The 16,941-nt window shown below is 42.2% G+C and overlaps 1 protein-coding gene and 1 pseudogene across 1 annotated transcript in view; both read right to left on the bottom strand.

Annotated features, from left to right (window-relative positions):
• The window catches only part of Igf1r (insulin like growth factor 1 receptor), a gene marked incomplete in the record, with an annotated part of 221,289 nt that overhangs the window by 180,684 nt on the left and 23,664 nt on the right, over positions 1-16,941 (bottom strand).
• Positions 7,807-8,746, bottom strand: LOC104850766 (annotated as a pseudogene).

Raw genomic sequence — 16,941 nt, 5'->3', positions numbered from 1 at the left:
CTCCCCACTTCAAACGCTTTAATTCCATTTTTACATTTTCTCATATTTTTTTTCCTTTTCCCTTATTCCCCTTTCCTTATCTTTCTCACTGTCCCTACACCTTATTTTCTGAGAGCCATGTTTTTTAACTTGATTAAATGTCAGAGTGACCCAAATCACATTGTGTCACCAAGAACAGACAGCAATACAAATATTTAAAATACTGCTTTACCTGTTAAGGCTGCATTTCCTTAGCTATCTATGACAAGTGAGCATAGAAAGGAATGTGGCAAATTAAAAAGACAGGTGTATCAATAAAGGGGTACAGGTAGAGTTACGAAGTTTGTAAAGCATTCAATGAGAACGCAAGTGTCAGCAGGGAGGAGAAAAGCACAAGCGAACACAGTAGTATCTCCTGCCAGTTATCAGTCAACCTAAAAATGAAAGTGAATCATCTCTGAAATCAACTTCTAGGCATAGGGTTCCTGATGTTCACTACCTGGCACTTAAAAAGGGGTGGACCCGTGGCATTTCAGCTAAGTATTAGAAAGGTGGTACCAGTCCCATCTTATAGATGAAGAGGAGTTTCAGGGAAGTCATAAACACCTATCATGTTCTCCTGCTCTAATACTAACCCCTACCTAAACGGAATTCATTAAACTAGAAAAAAAAAAGGTCAATGGCATCTTTTGGGAACAGCAAAAATGTGCTGAATAATGGACTAACCAGAAGCACTTCATTACTGCACATCGGAGATCTCTGCAAGGACAGAGATGAATTCCTGCCCTGACCCACATGGCAGTCCCTTTAGACACTTCATATGCAGTATATAAGCATCCAGCCGAGCCTACAAGGAGCTGAAATAGTACCTCATCTGCCTCAAAATTCTAATAACCCCTGGAACAGCACTGCTGAAGCTGCTGAAAACGAGAGTGCAGCAACAACGAATCAAGAATGAAAGCAATTAAGTACACGTCTGCTGTGTGGGTACCAACACATAGTGGCCGCAAGACTGACTACTCACATTGCAAAAGTTTTAAAACATTCAAATGAATGCAGAAAAAAGCAAAGGAGTCCTACAAATCAATATTAGGAGTTAAACAGGGATTTGTTTTAGATCTTGCTATTTTCATATTTCACAATGAAAGTCAGTAGGAAAAGAAAATCTGCACACACATTTGTATCTTACATGTAATTGCTGAAGAATGCACCTAAAGGGTAAAGATGTTAAGAGATACGCATGCAAAAGCATTAATGGGAAAGCACAGTTTTGTTATACAAAGGCCATTTCCCGAGGGCACACTTTTAGTTTTGGGATTATTCAACAGGTAAACAATTGTATCTTCCAAATACATTTTAAAATCCTTTGGCCTTCCTAATCTGCATACATGCACACACACACACATCTCTCTCCCTCCCTCCCTCCCTCCCCCCCAAATGGGCTTCTAAAACTCATGATATAGGTTACATTATCCAGATACAGCAAGGATTGAACAGCCATTTCCTAACACATTACTGATACCTACTAACTGTGTGCTACAACACAGCTGACTCAAATGTGATCATATTGTCCTCTGGAGAGAGAGATGCAGCAGAACATTACGTACTCCCTAACAAGTTGCAGCCACAGTGTGACCACCCACCAGTCAATTCACTGTTCCCAGGCTGCACTCACGTTTTGTGGGGGAGGGGGAAGGGTCCCTAGAGACTAAACCCAAGGTCTTTGCACTGGGCCACACCCCCCAGCCCTTTTTTATTTTGAGCCAAATTGCCCAGGCAGGACTGAAACTTGCAACCCTCTTGCCTCACCCTCCTTCAGTGCTGGGATTACAGGTATGTAATCTGTGTGCCTGACTTCACTTTTTTTAAATCTCCAAATTGTCTTGTAATCCACCGCTAATCTCCTTACAGGCCCACCCAATGTATTTCTACCTCTCCTCTCTTGTAAGATTTAGTCAGCATTAAAGATAAGATGCAAAATAACCAGATTGAATTAAGTGAATGTGCACCAAAAATGACTTATCCTACCTTATTACAGATAGAACAGGGTAAGGCTATGTGTCAGTCACTTTCCAGCACTGTAACAAAATACCCAAGTAACTTATAAGGTGTGACTGAAAACTATGAGGAATGTTTACATTTTTAATTCTCAAAATATTCTTCCTCACTTTGGACACACTTATTCCATCATCCTCGCCACTTTCTGAGCAGTTGTAGAAGTCTTCCTTTCTTACTGTGTTTAGATGCACTGTTATGACTGTCTTGACATCCCGAATCAATTCAAAATGTTTACCTTTCATTGTCATTTTGACTTCAGGGCACAGCCAGCAAGTCCCACGGTACCATATCTGGCAAATAAGGTGGATGAAAACACACAGCCATGGTTTTACAAGCCTGCTTTCCATTGGCTAGCACTTGGCAGCAGCAGTGCAGGTATTTTTGTTCATACCTGGTAAAGACACTCAGGAAATGGAACTTCCAAAACTGCTTCAGAAAGTGGTAAGAATGGTGGAATAAGTGTGTTTGAAGTGAAGGAGGGAGAAATCTTGAGGGGACTTAATGGCAATGTCATTTATTGTAATACATTTTCTAACATTCACCATATATTCTGATCACCTGTGTCTAAGATGAAAGGTTTATTTAGCTCAAGGTTTGGAGGTTCCAATCTAAGACTGGGCAGATCCACTGCTCTGGGCATCTGCTAAGAACAAGTGCAACATTCGTACCACAGAATGAAAAAACTGTTTGCTCCATGAGTTAGGAAGCAAGATAAAGTTCCCACACCCTCCTTCAAGGGCACACCCAGGGACCTAAAGACCTCCCGTTAGGCCCCACCTCCATCACCTGACAGTACCCCTCCAGGGACCCAATCTTTACTACATAGATCTCTGGGGGTCAGTCAACATCCGAACAGCAGGGTATAAAAAAATGGGGAACTAAAAACACTTATGTTTGAAAACTAAATTGCTGGAGTCACCAGCTTGAATTTCCATCACACTGGATGCATACTGTTTCTTGAACTGCAGGCACTGAGGGGTTAAATAACTGATAGTTTTAAAGAATTAATCATAATGATCCATGCACCTGGTGAATTACAAGTTCATCCATCAAGAAAGCACAGGTTCAACTTAAAAGATAGGGTGTAAGAACAGCACAGCTCCAAACCAATGTTCAAAGAGTTCCTTCGCCAACCCTAATTAGTGAAAGACTTGACTCCATTCAAGTACCAAAAGAAGTTCATAGAAATAACTAGGCAGACACACTTGCTGGGCCCTCTGAATTCCTTAGCACATGCACCTAGGGGCCTCTACCTTCCACCTGAAAGTAAAACACAACAACCAAGAAAGCAAGTTGTTTTAAAACCTTGGGGGTATATTTGATCAGCAGACCTTGTGAGTTGAATGATGATAAGAAAAAAGGAGAAGAAAAATGTATCTGGAAATGCTCCTTTCTGTAAACTATGAAAATTCCCAGTACCCCTTCTCCTAGGGTGGCTGATTTTAGAAAGATGCAGGTTGGGGGAAAAATGTGCAAAGGAGCGGAGGCTGACAGACGATTTCTCTGAGAAGCACCTTAACCCAGGAAAAGACACAGGAAGTTATACAAAAAGGAACCCTTTTGCTCTTCCTTCAAGTTTGTAATAACGCCACCTCAGATCAACCCAGCTAGGGGTATTCTAAAGACCCCCGTACCCAAGCAGAAGAGAGCACTGGAGCTATTTTTTTTAAAGCTTTAATCTAAGAACAGCCTTTAAAGATGATACAAAGATGTTGTCATATATTTTATCAGTTTCTTGGCTTTCTTCATATCAGTCCAAACTAGTACAAACAAGTACAAACAGTCTTGCTTTCCCTTCCCCTCTTCCACTTTACAAAACAGGAGTGTATTTTGCCTTTTCCACTTAATATCCTGGAGATCTGTTCTCAGGGGACACAAGACAGCTTCTTGCTCTGAAAGCTTGCAGAGTATTTCATTTTGCAAATGTACCTTAGTATATTAGCCAGTCCCTGCTGAAGAACAAGTGGGTTATTTCCAGCCTACCACTATCACAATGCTGTTCATACCTGTGCAGGTGTACATGCAAGATAAAACTCCTAAAAGCAGGATTTCTGGGTCAAAAGTTACATGAATTTATGTGCCAATTTGCCTGTGAGAGTTGTATCACTTTATACTCTCCTTAGCAATGAGTTATTGCTTCCTCAAAGTCTTAAGAACAGAGACTGCTGACAAACCTACAGATTTTGCAGCAGCTTTATGCCTCACAAAAAGCATAGAGGAAAAAAAGAAATTTCTCCAAAGATGATATTAAATAACTAGAAGGAGTTTCACCCTGTCTTTCACATAGCATCTGCAATTCCTCAAAGATTAGGTATAGAGGGGTCTCTGTCCTGGACACCAGAGCAAAACCAGATACAGAGACACATACTCCTCACTACCAGGCCCCACCCAGACCAGTTCTGGTGAGAAGGAGCCAGGAGGATGAGCTGGAACACTTGTGAGCTTCTGACTGCCCTCCACATCTCCCAGCACCTTCCCGTCACCAGCAGCAAGGACACACAACACAGGGCCACTAGGTTACCAAGTAGGGTCTGATCAGCAAGTGCTCAGTGCAAGGAGTGGCTGGAGACATGAGTTCCAATAAAGATTAACAATTGGGCACAGTACCCAAACTGTAACCCCAGTTACTTGGAAGGCCAAAACAAGAGAATTCCAAGTTCGAGACCAGCCTGGACACTCTTATCTCTAAATAAAATTAAAGGGGAAGGTTTGGGATGCAGTTCAGTGTGTGACCCTGGATCAGTCCCAGTACTGAAAAGGGAAGGGAAGAGAAGGGAGGGGAGGGAAGTACTTCAGTGGTAGAATATTTGCCTAGCATGAGCAAGATCCTAGATTGAATACCGTGGGGGGGGGCAAGGACAGGGAGACAGAGACAGACAGAAACTAGTGTTGTTCTATAATAAATGCATGACCAGCATTTTGGAATACCAAGAGGGTAACTAAGTATAAATTAACTCCTGTAATTTAGTAGAAAGTTCAATCGAGTAAATCAATATACCAGATATTGCTGTTTTGCTTAAAGAGCATTTAGCTTCATCCTCCCTATGCTAGTTAATATTACTAGAAAAATAACTAATTATTAAAGTAAACACAGTCATCCCCTAAAGCATGCCGTTCATGTTAAATTTTACTAAGCCAAAACAATCATTAAACAATTACTCTCAGGCCCCTGGGTTGGAGTACAAGGCCACAATTCAACCCCACAGCTGGCAGAGGGAAGGAGCAGAAAGGAGCCCAGGCTCTGAGGCTCACATCTCAGCACAGCCCTCCTCCAAGGGACATTTCTAGCCTCCCGGGATTTCATGTCCTCATGTACAAATTAAGAAGCACAGTGGTTTCTTCTCACAGGTTTGGCAGGGATCAATGAGGCTCACATGTACATAGAGTCAGAGAACACCCAGAGGTAACAACTAGAGAGCAGGCTGCATCAGTCTTCATCTCTTTTCTCTCATGCAAAGCCAGTGTCTGCATCTGCGCTTCCGTCCATCCCGGGGTCCCTGCTTCCTTCCTGGAGCTCTGCCCTTCCCTCTCGTTTCTGTTCAACAATCCACGATCTGCAGTCCAGCTCTCAGCCCTGCTTCTCCAGCTCCTCCTGCCTCAGTCCTCTTCCACTCCGCGGCACTTTGGGCCCCGCCATTCCACTTGTGTACTTGCAGGTGCTGTCTCCACTTGTCTTTCTGTGTGGCTTCTGTCCCCTTAGCCTGTCCTCTCAAGCCCCTTCTCCCTGGAGTCCTGGCTGGGATGCCCCTTGCTTTCCCTACTGTCCTCGGCATAGCTGGGGCCCTTTTACAATGCACACTCCTCTCCCTGCCCACTGGACGCCGGTGTTCCTTCAAGTTCCATCTACGGCATGGTCTTGCCTGTGTCTCTGCTTCTAAGTATCAGCTACACAGGATGCTTCTTAAAGTAAGTCGCCTGCCCACGGAACACCAACCCCGGCTTCCAAATGCTGGCTTCACTCAGGGGAGCCCATCAAAAACTAAAGTCGCACCCCTTATCCTGGCCACCTGCTCTCAGTCCAGCACTGCCCGGTTCAGTCATTGGCACTGGCAGAGTTGTCATCTAAACCAGGTTCCTGGACCTTAATCACCTCTGACAACCTGATCATTGCTCAGCAGAGGTCTTGTTCATTCTAACTCCTCTTTCTTTGCACAAGAAACTTCAGATGATCTCCATTGCTAATCCAAGTTAATTTTACCTGTTCTGCCTTGTTTACTCTAATAGCTTCCAAACTGCCTTTCTCCCAAAGTTTTCCTTCACATTTGGCCGTGATTTTTTTCATGCAGAGGCGGTTTTGCCTACCTTGGTTCTGCCACATAACACACCTGCTTAATGTCTGACACTGACTTACCTTCCTTGTGTGGTAAAGGCAAAAGCCTTCAACCTGGCTGCCAGGGCCCTGTGAGGCTTGGACCCCTTCCTTCTCACCACAGGCCCTTTGCGTGTCATTCCCCTTCCTACTGGGCCTCGGGGCACCCAAATGTAAGCTCTGTGTCATTCATCAGAGATGCAATTCGATTTACCTACGGCTGGGTTAGGGTTAGTGTGATTAACATGTTCCCAGCAATCACTCCATGTGGACATGCACCCGCTCCACAATGACCAGTGGGCACTTAATACTGTATGTGTCTACATAACTGATGAACCAATGAAAGGAGAAGAGTGACTCACCAGCCTCGGCCTACTCCAAAGGACAGGCTACTTCATTTCCTCAAAGGAACACAAGAACCACCTGATGCTACACTTGTGTTGTGGAAACAGTTTATTATGTTTGCCTTTCTAAATCTCTTCAAGAGCAGATGATTTGTAAAAAGTAATGTGCTTCCACCTGACTTCCCTTATGTCCAATCTGTACTTTATTTTCAAAAGTTACATACAGCATGGATGTGCTAGTCCCTGGCAAAAAGGAGTAAAAGAAAGCAATCTAAAAATAACCTATTTATTATGAAATTATGATTTATATAAACATGTTTCCTTAAGGGATTCATTATGAGTGCAATTATATACAAAGAAGCCAGTTTTTTAACAAGAGAAAATAATATTACTTAGAATGGTCCAAAAGAATCAGCACTTCTTTCTGGTTTTCAAACAATATTATATTTTAAACTTGAGCTTCAACAAATCATATAATAATGAAACATAACTGCTCCTCTGGTTTGGATGGCTTTAGATTAGTCAAAAGTTAAGGCCACAAAATTATTTCAGTGCCTTTGGAAAGTCTTAGAAGCAGCTCAGCAGTATCAGACCCCCAGGAGTCCATGAAAAGACGAGGAGCAGGCCTGGCCCCAGCCACTGCTCTGCCTGCCTCCATCCCCTCATGGGGATTTCAGTATCTCACCAAACCAAGGTGCTTTTTGATTCCTCTGGCTTTCATGATGACCAAAAGCAACATGAGTTCTGTTGGGTTTATTTTCAAATTGTATTAAATTCCTTGTATATAAATAAACTGATCTGTTTTGGACCTGGCTTTGTGTTGTCCAATTTCTAGGCTGACTAACTTTAAAGTCACATTTAAGAGGACACACAGGTGGGGAGGTTGGTCATATTCCTCAGGAGAAAGGTTTTTCTACAGCCTGTTGAAGGTATATCAAGCCAACATTTCAGGACGCTACTATGAAAGAAAGTGCTTATAGTTTTGGCTTCCCGAGGACAGATATGCTGGACATTTCTTTTTTTTTTTCTTCAGTATGCAACCTAAAAATATTTACTACAATTAATATCAATACTTTAATAAACTATACAAACAAGATGAGAGAAACATATGCCGTTTACAGAACGAGTATCAGGCCAGGTCCCTGCAGAGAGAATTCCTGGTACGACCTCATTCATCTGTAAGAACACAGAGCCAGCCTGTCGAGACACACACATTCGCACACTTGTCCAGCACAGTCCAACCTCCACGTTTTTTCTCCTCGGTACCAGGGATCCCAATGAAGACCTTGTGCCTGCCCAGCAGACCTCCATTTCTGGATGGTTTCCTTCTGCTATGAATGTGCACGTCTAGTTAGTTGTCTGCTTCCCCCTGACCCACACACACACACACACACACACACACCAATATCAGGGACTGAACTAGGTTCTTGCACTTCTGAGGCAGGCACGGTGCCACTGACCTAAATCCCCAGCCCTTAACTGTCTACTTCTTACAGCAAAGATTCACCTGCCTCATTCACCAGTAATGGAGGAGGACTGGGATGACGAGGGTCATTGATTCGACTCATTCTTCAGGGAGTGTTTCCTGGTGGCCCATTCCTATTACATCTAGAATCAGATGAGTTTCTGTAGCTTTTTCCTTTTTTCACATCTTGCTGAAGCACAGATTTGAAAAACGAAACCATGAACTCAGCTATTCCCCAGAAGAAATGTTATTAACGATAGTCTCCACAGGGACCAACTCTGACTATCCAACACTTGTCCATTTGAGATGTAAGCCATCTTGCCTCCCTGCCGGCTTCAGAGCTACAGAGATGGAAGTTTCTTCTAAATATACACATTCATATTAGTGTACACATTTGTAAGCATGAACAAATAACATATAAATGGAGACATTTAATACATACAACTTTATTACTAACCACATATTCATATGTATGAGAAGGTAGACTGTTATGACTTCCATCTAGATGTTGATTCTCCCCACCCCTGACCGAAGCCTCACTCGCTCATGGGTTTCAGAGGTGGTTGCATCTAGGGTGTATAGATACAGATTAAGGGTGTAGGATTACTAAATCAGTCCACTGACTGGTTTAGCACAGTTCTGGTGTGAATAATGGGAAGGCCCACCCTGGTTGTAGGTGGCACCAACCAATAGGTTTGTAGCTTTAATGTAATAAAGGGAAAGATGGAAGAGAGGCTTGCTGATTCCTGCCTACCCTGCCATGGACTGTTTCTCTTCTGCCGTGCTGCCCTGGCTTGGAATCAGCTAGCCATGGACTGAAACCACTACTAACTGTGAGCTAAACTAAACTTTTCCTTTTTTAACTTGTGGGTGTCAGGTATTTTGTTCCAGCAATGAAAAAAAGTAACTAAGACAGAGATCAAGACCCGACTTTATTATTGTTGTGGTGCTAGAGATAAAATCCAAGGCTTCACATATGCTAAGTACACACTCTTCCACTGAGCTATACATTCAGCTTCCTGTTTTTATTTCTTGATGATGGTTCTTCACAGCATCTCCTGGGAAAACAAACTCAAAAACTTTAGGTTATCCCCTACTTCACTGTGATGAAGGACTCTACTGCACAAGAGACACTGGGTAAAGTTGCAGTGTTATACCAGCACTGGTCACCAAGCATGCAAGGCACCTTTGTGTCCCTGCATGAGGAAATACTGGCTGGACGAGAAGTATCCAGCCATGGCCTGGGAAGCAATGGGCAGCTCAGCTATTTTGCAACAAGACCATCTGGAAACCTGGTAAAAGGCAACACAGATGCTCCCACTGCCAGATGAAGAAAGCAAAGTACAAAGCAGGCAGCAGGATGGAAGGGCTTACCCAGCTCTAGAAAGAAATCGTCTATATGTAGCATCAGAGTTTCGGGAAATAACCAAAACTGAAGACACATGGATTTTTCAGTGTTCCCAGTGTTGCCAGTTGCCCAAACTGCTCAGGAAAACTATAGGTAACCATATCAAAATACCTACATAAAAATTATACATGTTTACATGGTAGCGTATGAGGGTCTGACACATCATACAACATTCAAACCACACAAAGCATATTTAGCTCCTCAAATGTTTATCATTTCTTCATAGTGAAAATTTTGAGAATCCTTCTCTTCTAACTTTAAAAATACATAATACAGATTCTGATATGTAAATCACTGTTATTATCTGTAGTCACTTTAGTGTGATAGAACATCAGAATTTCTTTCTCCTAACTATAACCTTGTGATCATTAATCAACCTTAGAAGTTACAGTGAAGTATACAAAGCATAAAATTTCTTTTACAAATCAAAATTTTAAGTATTATTAAATCTCACTCTTGGTATTTCTGTTGAGAAAGGCTATTTGTTAGACCACAAATATACTCAACTGGGCTTTGCTGGCTGGCAAGGCCTTTCTCCTGGAATACTATACTTCTGACAAAGCGGAGTTTCCCTAGATAATTAAATTTCACTCAATTTCTTTAGAGAGCCAATGCAAATTCATTACAGGGGCTGGAGAAAGAGGCAAGTAGGGAATGCCAAGGAATGGAAAGAAGCATTTCCTAAACCAACCACTTGGCACAAGCTGTGTGGATTCTATAATGTTTTCACACGTGCAGCCCTAACACAAGCGACCAAGCATAGGCATTTTTACTATCCTTCTTCCCCCTGCCTTCAAAATATGACTAACCAAATCTTTGCTCCATGGAGATGGCAAGCCACATGCTTACTGTAAATACAACATTTCCCTTTGCTGAAGTTTTTTGCCTCAAAAAAAAAAAAGCCACTATTTCCTTCAGACACATCAATTTCTTATGTCACATATAACTAACCACAAAAACTCTGTCAGCTTTTAGTGTGACTGTGAAGCAAGGCTGCAGCCAATTCTGAACCTTGGCTTCAGTGGGTGAGCTGCAAGACTTTGTTTTGGCTCTGTTTGGGTTTCTTGTCTATTGTTTTTTCTTCTCAAAAGCTTCAGATCCTAACCTGTAAGATGCTTTTTTAGCTTGTATTTACTCTCGGTCCCACTGCTACAGCCATGATGTTCTCTAAGGGAAACACTGGAAAGTAGCCAATAAAGCCAAGGAAATCCCACAGTGAATTAATCACGTACACATTTGTGTACATTAGGGCACAACCACATGGCAAACAAAACAGATGCAGGAGTGCTGAAGGAATTTCAAACCATCAACATTACTAACACCAAATTTGAAACCTTAATGCTTTTCCTTTCTGAAGTAATGGAGTCAAAACATGTTCAGTGGAAAGTAACACTATGAAAGCATGCTCTCAAACTTATTCCTGGGCTGGAGCAGTCTTCAACCTCTCGGGTTCTTCCTATTACTGTGAAACCTCTCCCCTCATCTGTGTACAGAGCAGAGAGGACTGAGACAAATCCTAGGCACAGTCACAGGACTGTTTAGACTGCATTTCCTGTCCTAAAGTTAGCACTTTCTCTTAGCAAAAGTATCACTTTGCCCAAACTACTTTCTACTTTCATAAAAACCTCATGCAGGCAGTGCAGATCCAAAAGACAAGTTTTTACATGATAGTCCAGTCAGCCACCAAGGATACAACATTTGGCATCAAAAGACATAACGTCTAATCAATTTGCAATTTGTTTAGGATGAATATTCACCATTATGAAAAAACTGACTCTGAAAAAAACTCCAAAGTGCCACATTGAGAGAAATAATTTTTTAAAAAATAGTATGTATTTCTAAGAGTAACTAGGAAGGGTTACCAAACAGGAAAGCAGCAGATTCCCTGTCAGACTGGATCTCCAATGTGGCACCAGTTGAGATGATACATGAGCCATCATTTCACAAAACAGAACAGTCGAGCTCAGCCACCACTGTTTTCATGCATGTTCTGCACAACTTACCCATAAGCAAGGTCAACTCTAAAATGCAAGCACAGTGCACCCCACATGGTACATTATAGCACAAAAACTAGTGAGTGAATTATTCACAAAGTTACACTAATTTTTGCCGCCACTGCTCTTGTTGTCCCCCCGCCAGGGGGGCTGGCGATGGAACCCAAGGCCTTGTGCATGCTAGAAAACAAATCCTTTTTGACTGAGCTATGTCCCCAGGCCCTGATTTTTTTTTTCTTTTCTTTTTTTTTTGCAACAACATAAACAATGAAGTTACATAGGAAAAGTGTAGTTTAGACCTCTGGGTTTGGTTCTCATTTCACTGTTTGTGTTTTTATATGTAAGAAAGGGTTAGAAGAGTTAGCATGGTAGAAAGGTTCAAGCAAAGCCATTCAAGAAGTTGAGAAATCTGCAGTCACTGAATGTAACCTTCTGTTTGTTGTCTTCAGTGCAAACTGGGGTTAATTGTACCTACCTAACCTGCCTATAAGGAAGACCCAGTAGGCAAAGGAATGTTGAGGATCATTAGGCATTCAAGTACAAAGTTGAATTTCTACCTTCTTTTGGTCTTTTATGACTTCAATAGGTAAATTCACCTGAATATGAGACTGGGGTTTACTCCAAATCTTTCATGAGGGTTGTGGAAGGAAAGTATAGGACCCTGTTTATGAATTAGTCTCAGAGACACACAGCTGCCTCATAACACAGAGAATTTTGTAGGATAATCTTCTAGTGCACTCATTCCTAAATGGAACCTGTCTGATATTTGCCAGTCCTGAGTCACCAGCAAGATATTATCTTGCAGCATCTGGCAGCAAAAGTGGGCTCTCAGGGCTGGGGATTTAGCTCAGTGGTACTGTTGCCTGCCCTGCAAGTGCAAGGTCCTGAGTTCGATCCCCGGTACCAAAACAAAAAAAAAATTGGGCTCTCACCCATTATCTAGCAAGGACCTCTGCACTGGAAAAGCCTGAATAGGATACCAAATCCCACAGGCCATTTGTTTTGTTGCTGTTGTTATTGTTGTTTTTTGTTTTTTGGTATTAAGGATTGAGCTCAGGATCTTACACCTGTGAGTCAGGCACGGTGCCACTGAGCTAAATCCCCAGCTCCCACAGGACATTTTAAGACTTCCTCAGAAAAAATATCTTCATCAGCTGGCTTCTCCTTTAGCCTTCCCAAGGGACCGAACTGTGGGATAAATCATGTTTTACCCAAGTAAAGGATAATCTGTTGCCTCTACAATTTCCTCTACCATAAGGCTCCTAGAACTCACTTAGATATGAACAGGGCCAACTGTCATGTGATTTTTGTCCCAGACATGAGGGGACGACTGAGCACCATAAAAAAACCTGCAGTGAAAACTGTGGCCAGCAAAAAACCTGACTAGACCATCATCCAAACTGGAGTGACAGCCCTTGTATACAAGGCTGCAGCAACTCCAAACAGGACGGGAAATCTTTTGCTCCTATGACACATATCAAAGGCCCGTGTGGGTTTTCTCCTGTCAATCCAGTCAATGGCACAGACCTAAAGGGATGACTTGAGTCTCTGAGCACAAGAAAGAACGGTCCAGAAGGTCACAGAATCTTCCATCCCTTCCCCATACTAACTGCTCAAAGCCTTTCTCCTCTGCCCACTCCAGCTCACTGCTCTCTCCTGGAGCCCAACAAGCTCAGTCTGTTTAAAATGTATATGATGAGGGAAAAATGTTTTTCTGAGTCTATTTTTCTTTATCCTAAGTATGGGTTGAAGGGTGAAGGGGGAGAAGGGAGAAGGCCACGATAACTTTCTTCTTCTTTTCAAAATTAAAGACTTATTTTCGAAAAATTACAAACTTTTCCCAAGGACTCTTTGTGATGTATTTATTTTACTTCAAACTGGCTGTAACTCAGCCTACCCTTTTGGACAAGTCCCACCCAGGAGTATTCCAGTTCCTGTCAATTTACTCCACTACTCTTAGGCCATGTCCTCAGCAGAACACACACAAGGGTTCCAAGTCCTCAGTCAGTTCCTAATCTCTACACTGAAAGACACTGAGGAACCAACTGGTCACCAAAATGTCACCAGCCAAACATTTCAACACACTGCCCCACAGAGAATGCCACGCTGTGGTTCCCAAGAGGGTGGATGGCACAGAGCGGCTGCCAGCTGTTCCCACTCTCATTGTTTACTGCTGAGTAAGTCACATGAAAGCAGGAAATAATTAAACATCAGGGATCACTGGAGTACCACGTGCAAGGGCAAGAGGACATGCCATTTAAGTCCCTGCAGACCAGTGCCCGTCCCAGAACACTCCACTCTCCAAAACACTCAGAGGCTCACAGGCGCCAGAGAAATGACTGACTTTTAAAGCATCCTGTGCCACAGGTCACGGTAATTCACAGATGCTTCTAAAATAGGAGAGCTGTTACCATGTTGGAGTGCGGAGATTTATTTTCCTTTTCTGAAATATCTCCACCGATTAAGAAAATACACACAGCTCTCTTGCAAAGTTCTTAAAAAGAGGGAGTACCTTTATCAGAGATGGCCCACTATTATTACACACGGTTACCGTACGGCCCTATGAGGAGCCCCCATCTACTCACCACCCCTGTAAAACTTTAAAGTGGAGAAGAAACCACTGCCCACGCGTCACCAAGAACTGTTTACCCAGGGAGTTACAAGAAGCAGCTAGTTACCGAGTTTTTCTTATCCAAGCTTTTAGGACAGTTCAAGTTCAATACACACAATGTTTCATTCATGCTGTTAAGCTGATAATATTAACCTTTTGTGCTGAGATGCATTAAGAATTCTGGCTTTTCAGAGCAAATGTAATTAGTTCACATTGGTAACTTCACCAGTGACAGAGGCAAAGTGAACTAACGGGATATGGATTAATGTAATCAAAATCTCTCCCATCAGCTCTACGCTTTAGGCAGCTGGCTGCACCTTGTTTCTCGATTAGATATTTTTTTCTCTTTTAATAAAAACAATATATGAGTGAAATGGAGGCATAACTACTTGTAATCCCCCCTCAGGGGAGATCTGTACAGGAAACCATCTTGGTGAGTGACCCCCAAAGTTTTTAATTTGATGTGCCTGTTCAATACCACTTTGACAACAGAACAATGGACCAGGCTCTTTCAGGGCAAAGTGTTTTAGAGGAAGGAGGAACCAAGCAAGTGGAGGCCATATACATGTGGACCACGAGATGGGCTGTTTCTAGGGCCCCACCTTAAGTACCTCACTCTAAACACATGTCTCTGAGAGCAATAATCCGAAGTCCACTGCCCACCTCTGGACCCCCTCCAATGTATTCACATACCAGATGCAGTGCTACACACCATGTACTGGCCATCTATGGTAGGGTTTGCTGTTTTGCAATGCTCTTTCTTCTGATCAGAATATGCATGTTTTCTTTTAAGGAGTCACTGTGTTTTCTTCCTCCTAGAAGGTGGGAATGACCTGCAGAGAGGCCTCCAGGAACCTGTGTGTACCATAAGAAGAGTGTTCTGGGCCAGCATGGTAGCACAAGCCTGTTATGCCTGTGTACAGCTCACTGAGGCAGGAGCTTTAAGACCTGCCTGAGTAGACAGCAAGTTCTAGGCCACTCTGGATTACATAGCAAGACCCTGTCTCAAAAAAAGACAAAAAAAAAGGAAAGGGAAAAGAATACAGAGCCTTAGCTCTTGGGCACTGAACCCTAAGGCAGGGAAGGTACACAGACTTACACTGCCAACAACCCTTCTATGACACACAGAATCACGGAGAGCCCCCCATCCCCTTCCTAAAACCTACCCTACTCCCAGACTGTACCATTAAGGTCCAGAAGAATGGTCTTCTATCTTTTTTCATAAGCCAGTTGAAATGGATTTCTTTTCTCTAGGAAAAGAAAGTGAAGATGTTTCATTTACCACACTTTCAATGGGGCTTGAAAGCCCTCCCTGGGCTTAGAAAGTTAGGAAGAGGGTAAAACGCAGGCGGTCAAGCCAATCAGCACTGCCCTTTGGACACTGTAGGGTCTTATAGGGCACCAGGATGTGGAGGAAGGAAGGGCATCCACAGCCATACTTGGAAGCTGCAGTATGATATCTAATGCACTCCTTTCTTTTTTTAATGAGAAAAATAAAACAAAATTCTATAATCAAATAGTAAGATAATAACAAGTTATTACACTGTGTATCATTATCTTCAAAGTAGTTATCCTGAGTACACGACATAAACCAAAACAGATTCTTACAAAAAAGAAACATAACAACACAAATCTTTCTTTTGAACAAACCAAGATAAACTAGTAGTGTAAATGAGGTCAATCAGCACATAAACAATGGAATTTGTCATTTGGAGAAGGATTTGAACTTCTCCTTATTTCCTATTTGTTTCTCTTCTCTTCTGTTCTTTGTGCTTCTCATATAAGAGAAACCATGAAGTATTTGAGCTCATGCGTCTGGCTTACTTCACTTAACATTATATTCTCAAGCTGCATCCATTTACTCTTGAAAGCCTCGTGTCTATCTTTCTTTATGGCAGCATAGTACTCCCTGGTGTATAAATACCACGTGTCCTTATCCTTATTCATCTGTTGAGCTTATACACTGTTTCCAAGATCTAGCTATTATAAACTGTGCTGCTATAAACATGGGTACGCACCTTTTCACATATAGGCTATAGAAAAATTTACCCTACAAATTTATCTTGGTAGAGGAAGGCAATACCTAATTCAGAACAACATAAAAACTAAAAAGAAAAGAAAAAACACACTAAGAATAAAGCAATTTCATGAGTCCTATAAAGTAACGAAGTGGAAGGCACTGTGCCACAATGTACTTATCCAGAATCAACAAGGCCTTCAAAGGTCCACAATTGGCCTTCTAGCCTCCTTCAGATACAAAGGGCAGTTAATGTTCAGAATGGTAGTCCCCAATTAATCCCCATGCACTCTTACTTATCAAGTTATTACCTCTGTTTAAGTTTTAAATTGCTCTGTTAGCATTTGACTAAGCCTGAAGTGACACGGGTTTGGGGTCAGTGGTTTTACTGCAAAGCTAATGTCACCTTTACAAAGCTTCACAGACACAAATTCTGTGGGCCTTCCGTGGGCCGTTCTGTGTACAATCAAAGAATATAAACATGCTACATTTTTTTCCATTGGAAGAATAAAGCACGATGAGAAATACTGAGACTTGACTGAAGCTGACTTACCTTGAAGTTTAAAAGGATGCATTTATACCTGACAAAAAAAGTTTTTTAAAAGTAGAACACAAAACTGGCATGTCCTATGACTTCAGGTTAATGTTACTGAGCAAGATGACTAATCAAGAATACCTGGTACTGTGCCCAGTCACATAGCCTGAGTGATCTCCTCATCAAGTGATATCATTATGGAGAATACAAAATCCAAAGAA

This window comes from Fukomys damarensis, unplaced genomic scaffold (assembly GCF_012274545.1).
Source record: "Fukomys damarensis isolate Sample0158 unplaced genomic scaffold, DMR_v1.0_HiC HiC_scaffold_7, whole genome shotgun sequence".
In the NCBI taxonomy this organism is placed as follows: Eukaryota; Metazoa; Chordata; class Mammalia; order Rodentia; family Bathyergidae; genus Fukomys; species Fukomys damarensis.
Note: the sequence above shows the minus strand (reverse complement) of the source record. Positions and strands in the feature narration are given on the sequence as shown.